We start from the raw sequence: 14339 nt of genomic DNA on the forward strand, positions 1-14339 counted from the left end.
CCTCTCCCTCCAACACGCCCAGCTCCAACCCACAGGCCACGGACTACCAGATCTGCAGTGTCAAATCAAAACCCCTGGAAGGATTACAACACAGGGAACTGGACTCCTCGGACAGTTGCTCGGACCGTTCGGCCAGTAAACGGCAGCTGCTTCACTTGGAGGAGCCAGGCTCTAGCAGGACTCTGCCGGGGGACAGGAGAGGGTCTCCCTCAGCCTCCAAGGTGACCGGCCCCATCTCCTGGAACTCTCTGACCCAGGTGGAGTGTCTGGAGAGCCCGACAGCACGGAGCAAACGAATGAAGGGACTAGAGCTCAACGGACTACAGTCTCAGACTCTACCGCGAGCCGCTGGCTGCACTACCCAGGCACAGTGCCATGAACCAGCAGCCTTCTCACCACAGACGCTGTCACCCCGGACCGTGGGGGAGGCGGTGGGCTGTGGGGGTAGCAGGGTTGAACCAGCGACTGTAGGGGGAGTTAACCCCGGGGAGGCCTGTAAGCAGATAGTACCGCTAGTGACTCAGAAAGCGGATGGAGGAGAGGACGTGAAAGCCCAGCTTCAGGCCATGGAGAACCTGATCTCCTCCAGCCAGGAGACCATCAAGGTCCTACTGGGAGTAATCCAGGAGCTGGAGAAGGGAGAGGCCCACAGAGAGGGGTAAGGTGACTTTACAATGACTTCCTATCTGATGTGTGGGTCACACAACCTACTGGTTAACAGGAGAGTAGACTGGGTCCTATAACCTACTGGTTAACAGGAGAGTAGAGTGGGTCCTATAACCTACTGATTAACAGGAGAGTAGGATGGGTCCTATAACCTACTGGTTAACAGGAGAGTAGACTGGGTCCTATAACCTACTGGTTAACAGGAGAGTAGGATGGGTCCTATAACCTACTGGTTAACAGGAGAGTAGACTGGGTCCTATAACCTACTGGTTAACAGGAGAGTAGGATGGGTCCTATAACCTACTGGTTAACAGGAGAGTAGGATGGGTCCTATAACCTACTGGTTAACAGGAGAGTAGGATGGGTCCTATAACCTACTGGTTAACAGGAGAGTAGGATGGGTCCTATAACCTACTGGTTAACAGGAGAGTAGACTGGGTCCTATAACCTACTGGTTAACAGGAGAGTAGACTGGGTCCTATAACCTACTGGTTAACAGGAGAGTAGGATGGGTCCTATAACCTACTGGTTAACAGGAGAGTAGACTGGGTCCTATAACCTACTGGTTAACAGGAGAGTAGGCTGGGTCCTATAACCTACTGGTTAACAGGAGAGTAGGCTGGGTCCTATAACCTACTGGTTAACAGGAGAGTAGGCTGGGTCCTATAACCTACTGGTTAACAGGAGAGTAGGCTGGGTCCTATAACCTACTGGTTAACAGGAGAGTAGGATGGGTCCTATAACCTACTGGTTAACAGGAGAGTAGGATGGGTCCTATAACCTACTGGTTAACAGGAGAGTAGGATGGGTCCTATAACCTACTGGTTAACAGGAGAGTAGACTGGGTCCTATAACCTACTGGTTAACAGGAGAGTAGACTGGGTCCTATAACCTACTGGTTAACAGGAGAGTAGGATGGGTCCTATAACCTACTGGTTAACAGGCGAGTAGGATGGGTCCTATAACCTACTGGTTAACATGAGAGTAGGCTGGGTCCTATAACCTACTGGTTAACAGGAGAGTAGACTGGGTCCTATAACCTACTGGTTAACAGGAGAGTAGGATGGGTCCTATAACCTACTGGTTAACAGGAGAGTAGGATGGGTCCTATAACCTACTGGTTAACAGGAGAGTAGGATGGGTCAAACAACCTACTTGTTAACAGGAGAGTAGACTGGGTCCTATAACCTACTGGTTAACAGGAGAGTAGACTGGGTCCTATAACCTACTGGTTAACAGGAGAGTAGACTGGGTCCTATAACCTACTGGTTAACAGGAGAGTAGACTGGGTCCTATAACCTACTGGTTAACAGGAGAGTAGACTGGGTCCTATAACCTACTGGTTAACAGGAGAGTAGGCTGGGTCCTATAACCTACTGGTTAACAGGAGAGTAGGCTGGGTCCTATAACCTACTGGTTAACAGGAGAGTAGGATGGGTCCTATAACCTACTGGTTAACAGGAGAGTAGGATGGGTCCTATAACCTACTGGTTAACAGGAGAGTAGGCTGGGTCCTATAACCTACTGGTTAACAGGAGAGTAGACTGGGTCCTATAACCTACTGGTTAACAGGAGAGTAGACTGGGTCCTATAACCTACTGGTTAACAGGAGAGTAGGATGGGTCCTATAACCTACTGGTTAACAGGAGAGTAGACTGGGTCCTATAACCTACTGGTTAACAGGAGAGTAGGATGGGTCCTATAACCTACTGGTTAACAGGAGAGTAGGATGGGTCCTATAACCTACTGGTTAACAGGAGAGTAGACTGGGTCCTATAACCTACTGGTTAACAGGAGAGTAGGATGGGTCCTATAACCTACTGGTTAACAGGAGAGTAGGCTGGGTCCTATAACCTACTGGTTAACAGGAGAGTAGGCTGGGTCCTATAACCTACTGGTTAACAGGAGAGTAGGCTGGGTCCTATAACCTACTGGTTAACAGGAGAGTAGACTGGGTCCTATAACCTACTGGTTAACAGGAGAGTAGGATGGGTCCTATAACCTACTGGTTAACAGGAGAGTAGACTGGGTCCTATAACCTACTGGTTAACAGGAGAGTAGGATGGGTCCTATAACCTACTGGTTAACAGGAGAGTAGAATGGGTCCTATAACCTACTGGTTAACAGGAGAGTAGACTGGGTCCTATAACCTACTGGTTAACAGGAGAGTAGGCTGGGTCCTATAACCTACTGGTTAACAGGAGAGTAGGATGGGTCCTATAACCTACTGGTTAACAGGAGAGTAGGATGGGTCCTATAACCTACTGGTTAACAGGAGAGTAGGATGGGTCCTATAACCTACTGGTTAACAGGAGAGTAGACTGGGTCCTATAACCTACTGGTTAACAGGAGAGTAGGCTGGGTCCTATAACCTACTGGTTAACAGGAGAGTAGGATGGGACCTATAACATACTGGTTAACAGGAGAGTAGACTGGGTCCTATAACCTACTGGTTAACAGGAGAGTAGGCTGGGTCCTATAACCTACTGGTTAACAGGAGAGTAGGCTGGGTCCTATAACCTACTGGTTAACAGGAGAGTAGGATGGGTCCTATAACCTACTGGTTAACAGGAGAGTAGGCTGGGTCCTATAACCTACTGGTTAACAGGAGAGTAGACTGGGTAGTGATGGGGATCAGGGGACTATCTATACTAGTTATACTGGTTAATATGAGAGACTGGGTAGTGATGGGGATCAGGGGACTAGTTATACTGGTTAACATGAGAGACCGGGTAGTGATGGTGATCAGGGTTCTATCTATACTAGTTATACTGGTTAACATGAGAGACTGGGTAGTGATGGGGATCAGGGGTCTAGTTATACTGGTTAACCTGACAGACTGGGTAGTGATGGGGATCAGGGGACTATCTATACTAGTTATACTGGTTAACATGAGAGACTGGGTAGTGATGGGGATCAGGGGACTAGTTATACTGGTTAACATGAGAGACTGGGTAGTGATGGGGATCAGGGGTCCAGTTATACTGGTTAACATGAGAGACTGGGTAGTGATGGGGATCAGGGGACTATCTATACTAGTTATACTGGTTAACATGAGAGACTGGGTAGTGATGGGGATCAGGGGACTAGTTATACTGGTTAACAGGAGAGACTGGGTAGTGATGATGATCAGGGGACTAGTTATACTGGTTAACATGAGAGACTGGGTAGTGATGGGGATCAGGGGAATAGTTATACTAGTTAACAGGAGAGACTGGGTAGTGATGGTGATCAGGGGACTAGTTATACTAGTTAACATGAGAGACTGGGTAGTGATGGTGATCAGGGGACTAGTTATACTAGTTAACAGGAGAGACTGGGTAGTGATGGGGATCAGGGGAATAGTTATACTAGTTAACAGGAGAGACTGGGTAGTGATGGGGATCAGGGGACTAGTTATACTGGTTAACAGGAGAGACTGGGTAGTGATGTGTTTCTGTAATATTAAAGTGGAAATACTTCAGGTGGTGTCCAATATCTTGTCCAACTGTCTGTATATCTGAAATGAATCAACACTCTAGAATATACACTTCTAGCCAATCAGAATGGAGTATTGAACGACGCTGTAGTATAAGTGAGAGAGGAACCATGGAAGACCCAGCAGCATCACTTTATGAATCATTCAGATATGATGAATCCTGTGGCCATGGTGTGTTTCATGTACAGTAGAAACGCCCGCGGGATGACCGTGTAATACCGGAGCTGTGATTCAGAACTACTGGACTAGTCCACCTAGGTTGTATTGGTGGAATAGTGGAGCTCTGATTCAGAACTACAGGACTAGTCCATCTAGGTTGTATTGGTAGAATAGTGGAGCTCTGATTCAGAACTACAGGACTAGTCCATCTAGGTTGTATTGGTGGAATAGTGGAGCTCTGATTCAGAACTACAGGACTAGTCCATCTAGGTTGTATTGGTGGAATAGTGGAGCTCTGATTCAGAACTACAGGACTAGTCCATCTAGGTTGTATTGGTGGAATAGTGGAGCTCTGATTCAGAACTACAGGACTAGTCCATCTAGGTTGTATTGGTGGTGAACAGGGTTCAGAGCTTTACTGAACACAATGGAACAGAACAGCAGTTAAAAAGGATGTGAGGAAGTCACTTACAGGAGGTCTGTTCAGCACACGTTCCCTGTCATACTGTCATATTGACGTGTGATCTTTAGAGAATAATATCCGTTATCCAGACAAATTGAAGGGTACAAAACGGGATGGGACGGACAACAGCGTAGCGTCTATCTAGCCACTGTATCTGTCACAGAGAAGTCAGAGTACTGAATAGGCTCTTTAAAAGGGACCATATCCTTTTGGGATTCTCTCTAGATATCAACAACAACAACAAAAACAGAGCTATTCTGCTAGCGGACCAGCCAATCATCTGGCTGAATTTGTCCGAAGTGGTTTGACGAGCCAGTCAGGTTATATCATGTAATCCCAACACCAGGGTTAGTGGTTTACTGAGCCACCGATTCAGATCCATCATGGTAATTCACTACAGGAAAACACAACCTCTCTCTTCACTTCTTATTACCTGGCTACCCTACAGCGCTGAGATGACAGGACACTCTCTGTGTGTGTGTGTGTGAGAGACTTGGGTGATATGCGTGTGACACAGTGCATTTGGCTCCAGTCCAGGAAGGTGATTAAAACAAACAAATCTCCTCACAAAACGACTTCCCTTAGCAGGAGATGATTAGCTAGATAGGCTGATGTACATGTTCGTGGCCTGGAAGATCTCTCTCTCTCTCTCTCTCTCTCTCTCTCTCTCTCTCTCTCTCTCTCTCTCTCTCTCTCTCTCTCTCTCTCTCTCTCTCTCTCTCTCTCTCTCTCTCTCTCTCTCTCTCTCTCTCTCTCTCTCTCTCTCTCTCTCTCTCTCTCTCTCTCTCTCTCTCTCTCTCTCTCTCTCTCTCTCTCTCTCTCTCTCTCTCTCTCTCTCTCTCTCTCTTCCTATCCTATCCTATCCTATCCTTGCAGGGACCTAAAATCCCCAAAAGGACAGTAAAACAAGGAAAATTGTCCCCATGAGGACAAAGGCTATTTTAAGTTTAGGGTTTAGGTTTAGAGTTAGGGTTACATGTTAAGGTTACACAAGGGTTAAGGGTTACGTAAGGGTTACAGGTTAAGGTTACGTAAGGGTTAAGGGTTACAGGTTACGTAAGGGTTAAGGGTTACAGGTTAAGGTTACGTAAGGGTTAAGGGTTACAGGTTAAGGTTACGTAAGGGTTACAGGTTAAGGTTACGTAAGGGTTAAGGGTTACAGGTTAAGGTTACGTAAGGGTTAAGGTTACAGGTTAAGGTTACGTAAGGGTTAAGGGTTACAGGTTAAGGTTACGTAAGGGTTACAGGTTAAGGTTACGTAAGGGTTAAGGGTTACAGGTTAAGGTTACCGTAATTTCCGGACTATTAAGCGCACCTAAATATAAGCCGCACCCACTGAATTAAAAAATATATATTATTTTGAACATAAATAAACCGCACATGTCTATAAGCCGCAGGTGCCTACCGGTACATTGAAACAAATGAACTTTACACAGGCTTTAACGAAACACGGCTTGTAACAAAAATAAATAGGCTTTAATGAAACACGGCTTGTAACAAAAAATAAATAGGCTTTAACGAAACACGGTTTGTAACAAAAATAAATAGGCTTTAACGAAACACGGCTTGTAACAAAAATAAATAGGCTTTAACGAAACACGGCTTGTAACAAAAATAAATAGGCTTTAACGAAACACGGCTTGTAACAAAAATAAATAGGCTTTAACGAAACACGGCTTGTAACAAAAATAAATAGGCTTTAACGAAACACGGCTTGTAACAAAAATAAATAGGCTTTAACGAAACACGGCTTGTAACAAAAATAAATAGGCTTTAACGAAACACGGCTTGTAACAAAAATAAATAGGCTTTAACGAAACACGGCTTGTAACAAAAATAAATAGGCTTTAACGAAACACGGCTTGTAACAAAAATAAATAGGCTTTAATGAAACACGGCTTGTAACAAAAATAAATAGGCTTTAATGAAACACGGTTTGTAACAAAAATAAATAGGCTTTAACGAAACACGGCTTGTAACAAAAAATAAATAGGCTTTAACGAAACACGGCTTGTAACAAAAATAAATAGGCTTTAATGAAACACGGCTTGTAACAAAAAATAAATAGGCTTTAACGAAACACGGCTTGTAACAAAAATAAATAGGCTTTAACGAATCACGGCTTGTAACAAAAATAAAAAATTAGCAGTAAGCTTTAGTTGTCTTTTTGCACTGAGTCAATTCCTCACGCTGCTGTTTCCAACGTCTTATCATCGACTCATTAAGACCAAGCTCCCGTGCAGCAGCTCTATTTCCTTTTCCAACAGCCAGATCAATCGCCTTCAACTTGAAAGCTGCATCATATGCATTTCTCCGTGTCTTTGCCATGATGAGGGTGACAAAATGACTACCGTAATCAGAATGATGGGAAGTTTGAGAGCGCTCGATTTAATCTAAACAGTAAACAAAAAAGTTGTTTGACCTTAACCCGTTCAGCAATTTCATTGGTCTAATGAAAGCTTCATGCCGCCAAAAAACTGAGCACGTCACAGAATGTGTTTTTTTTTTTTTTTAATTGAAAGCGGGAAAAATCCATATATTAACCGCGTCATTGTTTAAGCCGCGAGGTTCAAAGCCTGGGAAAAAAGTTGTGGCTTATAGTCCGTAATTTATGGTACGTAAGGGTTACAGGTTAAGGTTACGTAAGGGTTAAGGATTTTTTTTTTTTTTAGGTCCCCATGATGATAGCAGAACAAAACCTGTGTGTGTGTGTGTGTGTGTGTGTGTGTGTGTGTGTGTGTGTGTGTGTGTGTGTGTGTGTGTGTGAGAAACGTGCTCCTCAGCCTTAAGTGTCCCTCATTAGCTTCTGAAGTGGAGCGATCAGATAAGACACTTGAGGATGGTGGTCACGTGTGTTTGTGAGGCAGAGGTCCTCTGAGTTGGCGCCAGGTACGGGCTAAATAAGGAGGAAGTGGTAGTAGCTAAGCAAGGAGAGTGACGTCCTTTACACCTGAGCTAAAGGTAGCTAACCCTAGTGCTTAACAGGATGTCCTGGAAGAACCATTATCTTGACCCTTCATAGATACATTATCTCCAGCAGTAATATGACGAAGAGGTGAACCTACTTTACACTTAAAGTGAGGAACATGACTTCGCCACGAGCTGCAGGATGAACCACAGATATGACGACAACATGTACAATATTATTTTTAAGTATAATTATTTAACTATGCAAATCAGTTAAGAACAAATTCTTATTTACATTGACGGCCTACACCGGTCAAACCCTAACCCGGACAACACTGGGCGTGGGACTCCCCATCACGGCCGGTTGTGATACAGCCTGGATTCGAACCAGGGTGTCTGTCGTGACGGCTCTAGCACTGAGATGCAGTGCCTTAGACCGCTGTGATACAGCCTGGAATGGAACCAGGGTCTGTAGTGACGCCTCGAGCACTGAGATGCAGTGCCTTAGACCGCTGTGATACAGCCTGGATTTGAACCAGGGTGTCTGTAGTGACGCCTCTAGCACTGAGATGCAGTGACTTAGACCGCTGTGATACAGCCTGGATTCGAACCAGGGTGTCTGTAGTGACGCCTCTAGCACTGAGATGCAGTGCCTTAGATCGCTGTGATACAGCCTGGATTCGAACCAGGGTGTCTGTAGTGACGCCTCTAGCACTGAGATGCAGTGCCTTAGACCGCTGTGATACAGCCTGGAATGGAACCAGGGTCTGTAGTGACGCCTCTAGCACTGAGATGCAGTGTCTTAGACCGCTGTGATACAGCCTGGAATGGAACCAGGGTCTGTAGTGACGCCTCTTGCACTGAGATGCAGTGCCTTAGACCGCTGTGATACAGCCTGGAATGGAACACGGGTCTGTAGTGACGCCTCTAGCACTGAGATGCAGTGCCTTAGACCGCTGCACCACTCGGGAGCCCGGAAGACCTCAACAATTGACTATTTCATATGACTCATGTAGTAGTAGTGTCTAGTACAATGTAGTAACTATAGTCTGGCTTTCATTCACTGGCAGATGTACTGAAAGCAGTAACTCCTCTCAATGTATTCTGAACATTACATGATACTAGGACCAACAACATGTATTCAAAATGGCTTCTGAAGTTTCAGAATTGTATTTTTTTTAAATGGGAAAATATGGCTGTTATTTCAATTTCTTGAAAAGATTCTGTTTTGGAGATGAGTTTTTTTTTTAAATCGGACAACGACTATGGTTAGGCTATCTCATGTGCTGTGGTAAACTGTTATATGAAGAAGCAGTAACTTGACATTGTATAATACATTGAGCAATGTAAAGGTCTGATACTCAGTCGAACAGCTGGTAGAATGTGGACATACTGTCTACTGTCCATGGGTTTTATCACAGCAGATAGATAATTGTATTTTTTTCACAACCCCAAGCAGAGATTCTAATGTTTGTGTTGTCACGCTACGTTAGCCACACCGTCCCTCTCGTTCAGAAATGTCAGTAGCCCAAATAGGAACAGCCCAGGGCTGTAGGTGAATAAGTTACATTTCTGCTCGCATGGCATAACATCCATTTGTCATGTTAGTCAATGCGTGTGTCAAAGTGCATTTAGTCTGGAGACGTATGCCCTTTAGACGTGATGTGTAATGTTCTGCTGCATAACCATTATTACACATGATAAAACAGTAGAGAAACTGGGGAAACCATTATTACACATGATAAAACAGTAGAGAAACTGGGAAACCATTATTACACATGATAAAACAGTAGAGAAACTGGGAAACCATTATTACACATGATAAAACAGTAGAGAAACTGGGGAAACCATTATTACACATGATAAAACAGTAGAGAAACTGGGGAAACCATTATTACACATGATAAAACAGTAGAGAACTGGGAAACCGTTATTACACATGATAAAACAGTAGAGAAACTGGGGAAACCATTATTACACATGATAAAACAGTAGAGAACTGGGAAACCGTTATTACACATGATAAAACAGTAGAGAAACTGGGGAAACCATTATTACACATGATAAAACAGTAGAGAAACTGGGAAACCATTATTACACATGATAAAACAGTAGAGAAACTGGGGAAACCATTATTACACATGATAAAACAGTAGAGAAACTGGGAAACCATTATTACACATGATAAAACAGTAGAGAAACTGGGGAAACCATTATTACACATGATAAAACAGTAGAGAAACTGGGGAAACCATTATTACACATGATAAAACAGTAGAGAAACTGGGGAAACCATTATTACACATGATAAAACAGTAGAGAAACTGGGAAACCATTATAGCACATGATAAAACAGTAGAGAAACTGGGAAACCATTATAGCACATGATAAAACAGTAGAGAAACTAGGAAACCGTTATTACACATGATAAAACAGTAGAGAACTGGGAAACCATTATTACACATGATAAAACAGTAGAGAACTGGGAAACCATTATTACACATGATAAAACAGTAGAGAAACTGGGAAACCATTATTACACATGATAAAACAGTAGAGAAACTGGGGAAACCATTATTACACATGATAAAACAGTAGAGAAACTGGGAAACCATTATAGCACATGATAAAACAGTAGAGAAACTGGGAAACCATTATTACACATGATAAAACAGTAGAGAACTGGGAAACCGTTATTACACATGATAAAACAGTAGAGAACTGGGAAACCATTATTACACATGATAAAACAGTAGAGAACTGGGAAACCGTTATTACACATGATAAAACAGTAGAGAACTGGGAAACCATTATTACACATGATAAAACAGTAGAGAACTGGGAAACCATTATTACACATGATAAAACAGTAGAGAAACTGGGGAAACCATTATTACACATGATAAAACAGTAGAGAAACTGGGAAACCATTATAGCACATGATAAAACAGTAGAGAACTGGGAAACCATTATTACACATGATAAAACAGTAGAGAAACTGGGGAAACCATTATTACACATGATAAAACAGTAGAGAACTGGGAAACCATTATTACACATGATAAAACAGTAGAGAACTGGGAAACCATTATTACACATGATAAAACAGTAGAGAACTGGGAAACCATTATTACACATGATAAAACAGTAGAGAACTGGGAAACCATTATTACACATGATAAAACAGTAGAGAACTGGGAAACCATTATTACACATGATAAAACAGTAGAGAAACTGGGAAACCATTATTACACATGATAAAACAGTAGAGAAACTGGGGAAACCATTATTACACATGATAAAACAGTAGAGAAACTGGGAAACCATTATAGCACATGATAAAACAGTAGAGAAACTGGGAAACCATTATTACACATGATAAAACAGTAGAGAACTGGGAAACCGTTATTACACATGATAAAACAGTAGAGAACTGGGAAACCGTTATTACACATGATAAAACAGTAGAGAACTGGGAAACCATTATTACACATGATAAAACAGTAGAGAAACTGGGGAAACCATTATTACACATGATAAAACAGTAGAGAAACTGGGAAACCATTATAGCACATGATAAAACAGTAGAGAACTGGGAAACCATTATTACACATGATAAAACAGTAGAGAACTGGGAAACCATTATTACACATGATAAAACAGTAGAGAACTGGGAAACCATTATTACACATGATAAAACAGTAGAGAACTGGGAAACCATTATTACACATGATAAAACAGTAGAGAAACTAGGAAACCATTATTACACATGATAAAACAGTAGAGAACTGGGAAACCATTATTACACATGATAAAACAGTAGAGAACTGGGAAACCGTTATTACACATGATAAAACAGTAGAGAAACTGGGGAAACCATTATTACACATGATAAAACAGTAGAGAAACTGGGGAAACCATTATTACACATGATAAAACAGTAGAGAACTGGGAAACCATTATTACACATGATAAAACAGTAGAGAACTGGGAAACCGTTATTACACATGATAAAACAGTAGAGAAACTGGGGAAACCATTATTACACATGATAAAACAGTAGAGAAACTGGGGAAACCATTATTACACATGATAAAACAGTAGAGAACTGGGAAACCATTATTACACATGATAAAACAGTAGAGAACTGGGAAACCGTTATTACACATGATAAAACAGTAGAGAACTGGGAAACCATTATTACACATGATAAAACAGTAGAGAAACTGGGGAAACCATTATTACACATGATAAAACAGTAGAGAAACTGGGGAAACCATTATTACACATGATAAAACAGTAGAGAACTGGGAAACCGTTATTACACATGATAAAACAGTAGAGAACTGGGAAACCGTTATTACACATGATAAAACAGTAGAGAACTGGGAAACCATTATTACACATGATAAAACAGTAGAGAAACTGGGGAAACCATTATTACACATGATAAAACAGTAGAGAAACTGGGAAACCGTTATTACACATGATAAAACAGTAGAGAACTGGGAAACCATTATTACACATGATAAAACAGTAGAGAAACTGGGGAAACCATTATTACACATGATAAAACAGTAGAGAACTGGGAAACCGTTATTACACATGATAAAACAGTAGAGAACTGGGAAACCATTATTACACATGATAAAACAGTAGAGAACTGGGAAACCGTTATTACACATGATAAAACAGTAGAGAAACTGGGGAAACCATTATTACACATGATAAAACAGTAGAGAAACTGGGATAGGAAACACATGGAACATGCATGTATATTTCACAGACAACAACATGTCAGAAGCAAGGGGAGAGAAAGTGATGGCCAAGACATTGACAGTGTTTCTCCTAAAGAAGTAAAGAGACAAGGTACACTATATATACAGCAGTATGGGAACGCCCCTTCAAATGAGTGAATTTGGCTATGTCAGCCATACCCGTGGGTGACAGGTGTATAAAATCGAGCACACAGCCATGTAATCTCCATAGACAAACATTGGCAGTAGAATGGCTTTACTGAAGAGCTCAGTGACTTGCAACCTGGCACCGTCATAGGATGCCACCTTTCCAACAAGTGAGTTTGTCAAATTTCTACCCGGTCAACTGTAAGTGCTGTTATTGTGAAGTGATAACGTCTAGGAGCAACAACGGCTCAGACGTGAAGTGGTAGGCCACACAAGCTCACAGAACGCGACAGCCGAGTGCTCAAATGCACAGTATGTAAAAATTGTCTGTCCTCGGTTTCAACACTCAGTACAGAGTTCCAAACTTCCTCTGGAGGCAACGTCAGCACAATAACTGTTCGTCTGGAGCTTCATGAAATGGGTTTCCGTGGCCGATCAGATGCACAAGATCCCCATCCACAATGCCAAACGTTGGCTGCAGTGGTGTAAAGCTCGCAGTCATTGGACTCTGGAGCAGTGGAAACATGTTCCCTGGAGTGATGAATCACGCCTCAATCTGGCAGTCCGACGGACTAATCTGGGTTTGGCGGATGCCAGGAGAACGCTACCTGCCACAATGCATAGTGCCAACTGTAAAGTTTGGTGGAGGAGGAATAATGGTCTGGGGCTGTTTTTCATGGTTCGGGCCCCTTAGTTCCAATCAAGGAAAATCTTAACGCTACAGCATACAATGACATTCTAGATGATTCCGTTCTTCCAACTTTGTGGCAACAGTTTGGAGAAGGCCCTTTCCTGTTTCAGCATGACAATGCCCCCCGTGCACAAAGCGAGGTCCATACAGAAATGGTTTGCTGAGATCGGTGTGGAAGAACTTGAAGGCCTGTACAGAGCCCTGACCTCAACCCCATTGAACACCTTTGGGAGGAATTGGAACGCCGAATGCGAGCCGGGCCTAATCGCCCCAACATCAGTGCCCGACCTCACTAATGCTCTTGTGTCTGAATAGAAGTAAGTCCCTGCAGCAATGTTCCAACATCTAGTGGAAAACCTTCCCAGAAGAGTGGAGGCTGTTATAGCAGCAAAGGGGGAACCAACTCCATATTAATGCCCAGGATTTTGGAATGAGATATTAGACGAGCAGGTGACCACATATTCTTGGTCATGTAGTGTATGTTAGTTATTCCCTGACAACAGTACGTGATTGGTTCTTACACATAAGAATGGACCCAACTCTAATGTATGCCAGTCCCCTGGGTTTACAGGAGTTGAGGCCCACACACACAGAGAGAGAGAAAGAGGGATGGAGAGAGAGAGAGAGATTCCTCCGTTGTCTCCCTAACTCAGAGAGGTGTGTGTTTAGACCTGTCCTATACGGTTCATTAGTCAGATGATCTGTACAGGACCTTGCCAGGTCGCTGGGGGGGGAAATAAGGAGGAGGGGTGGAGAGGGGAAGGAGGTAGAGGACACGGCTCGCCTTTGAGGAAAAGTGGATGCCTGGTGGCGGCCCAGGGAGCCCTGCCAAGATCCGCCCTGATGTCCTATCAGACATCACAGCTGTGGCTGGGACATGCAGGGTGGTGTGTGTGTGTGTGTGTGTGTGTGTGTGTGTGTGTGTGTGTGTGTGTGTGTGTGTGTGTGTGTGTGTGTGTGTGTGTGTGTGTGTGGTGCCTGCCTACCCGTGTATATCACCTGTGTCTGACAGGAAGAGCTGTGATTAAACTGTATATCACCTGTGTCTAACAGGAAGAGCTGTGATTAAAC

General features: G+C 43.1%; 1 protein-coding gene across 10 annotated transcripts in view; it reads right to left on the reverse strand.

Moving 5' to 3' along the window:
- LOC106613940 (dedicator of cytokinesis protein 1) overlaps nucleotides 1-14339 on the reverse strand; it is a 729054-nt gene that overhangs the window by 387616 nt on the left and 327099 nt on the right. The window lies entirely within an intron of this gene.

The sequence above is a fragment of the Salmo salar genome, chromosome ssa18, assembly GCF_905237065.1.
Source record: "Salmo salar chromosome ssa18, Ssal_v3.1, whole genome shotgun sequence".
NCBI lineage: Eukaryota > Metazoa > Chordata > Actinopteri > Salmoniformes > Salmonidae > Salmo > Salmo salar.